Source organism: Condylura cristata, unplaced genomic scaffold, assembly GCF_000260355.1.
Source record: "Condylura cristata isolate star-nosed mole 26May11 unplaced genomic scaffold, ConCri1.0 scaffold00008, whole genome shotgun sequence".
NCBI classification, from domain to species: domain Eukaryota; kingdom Metazoa; phylum Chordata; class Mammalia; order Eulipotyphla; family Talpidae; genus Condylura; species Condylura cristata.
The window spans coordinates 42012127-42014218 of record NW_004567109.1 but is presented as its reverse complement, the minus strand read 5'-3'; positions in this window follow the sequence as shown (position 1 = coordinate 42014218).

Below are 2092 nucleotides of genomic sequence, written 5' to 3'. Positions count from 1 at the left end.
TATATATATATATATAATGTGCCACTCTAACTCTTGTGTGATGTGTTTCCAAATGACTATTAAGAATAGGCGAGAACATGGAGCACTACGTAGGCAGCACTGGCCACCCTATTTGTTTAGGCCACCACTTTACACATGAGCCAAGAAACTGTAAGGAACTTTAAATTTTCATCTTTGGCCCTCCCTGGTGGTGCAGCAGTTTAAAGTACAGCACTAAGAAGCTAAAGCCACTCCACTTGAGTTCAATCCCCGCCTGGCCCACATGGCAGTGTACTTCATCGATCTGCCTGTTCTGTTCTGTCTCTGGTGAAGCCTCTCACTGCCCCTGAGCCTCTGGCCTGTACCCCACTTCTGTATGCACAAATAAATTAAGATTAATTAACTATACAACTAAATAGCAGAGTGCAAATCAGTTTGGGTGTCCTGTAGGATGTTACTAGCAAAAAAAAAAAATGTAGCTGTTATTTTCACTAGAATGAGACAAAATTTTGTTTCTTTCTGCTCACTCAGTCTGTAATACATAAGAACTCAGGCACCATTGTGTTTGACTAATAACTTACTGCTTTACCTAAAATCATAATAATGAAAAATTCTGATAAACCAATATCTATTGAAATTAGAGTTCAGAAAAAATACTCCCTTGTGTGATAATCACAAAATAAGCAGCTGTTAGCTGTAAACTTTACCTGTTATATCAAAAGGGCAATTAATTGTCCTGTTGAAATAATTTCAAAACTCTAATATGCAATTGCGTTTTGTTAGCCATTAAGTACCTCTTTCTCAAATGGAAAAATGAATCCAGAATTCTAGTTTCCTTGCTTTTTCAAGGGTGTAAAAATTTTACTTATTCCTGTTTGGTTTTAAACTAAAGGACTAGACAGTTAAGAATTGCTAGTGTTGCTGAGTAGGATGCTATCTTATTTTTGTTTAATTTCTGTCCTAAATTTCAATTTATGTCAGGTACCTTAAAACACTAAAGATATTTTAATTCTACATTAAAAATCTGTTCAATAAGAACGAGGTATAAAATGACAATAATGTTAGCATAATTTGCACAGTTTAATTTTTATATGTAGTACTTTCAAAATAGAACCTATAAATTTTTATATTAACTTTCATGCAGGGTATTTCGTAACTAGTCCAGTTAGCTTTTGAGCATTTGTGAAGCTCCATTGGTAAATAATCACTTCAATAAGGTCTCAGTCAACTTAAGGAAAAAAAAAAAAAAACATACAGCCCAATTGAATTACTAGTGATACCAAAGATTTTATTCGTAAATCTTCTATTGGTTTACTTTTTGCATATTTATCTATGGTTCCATTTTTTAGCAAATACATTTAGGTAACCAATGACCACAAAATTTTTAAAAACTTGAAAATGTTTTAGGTAGAACTGAGCATTTGAAAAGGTATTAGACTGATACTAATAAAAGACTTGAATTTTAGTATCCTCTTTTCATGGTAATTTTTCCAACTATCCTATAGCTAGAGACATTTTGTGAAATAACTCGTATATTACAATAAACTGTATTGTAATAAAAGACTTTCTTTTCTAGATATGGGAAACTTTCAACAGATTCTTACTCTCTTTATGAGACTCTTAACTTTTGAGAAGATCATTAAGCATTAAAAATAGCTTAAGTATTAAAGCAATGAGATAACCTATATTCCTATTAGAATGGTCCCCTCCATGAGTTCAGCTTGCAGGTGTAAGGTTTTAAACTACCAGGTCAAGCTCTCGGTAGTGGGAGTTCACATGCTGAATGTCTTTGTGATGTCATACCATGAAGAGAGAGGGCTAAAATTCATTATCTAGTCTCATTTCTACATCAAGACCCACTCTCTTATTTGGTTTTGGATCAAAGAAAAAAATAATAACAATTTTAAAAAATACAGTAAAATGAAACAAAAATAATCAGACAACTATAAATCAGAGACATTCTGCAAGAGAAGGAGGAGGGAAAGGGTACAGAACAAGGAAAGGAAGAGCACAAGGGACTGAGGTGATGATGATATATGGGTGAATTGATGGTGGAAATTCTATGGGAACTACACCTGATGTAAAATATATACAAATAAAGAGGTTTATTATA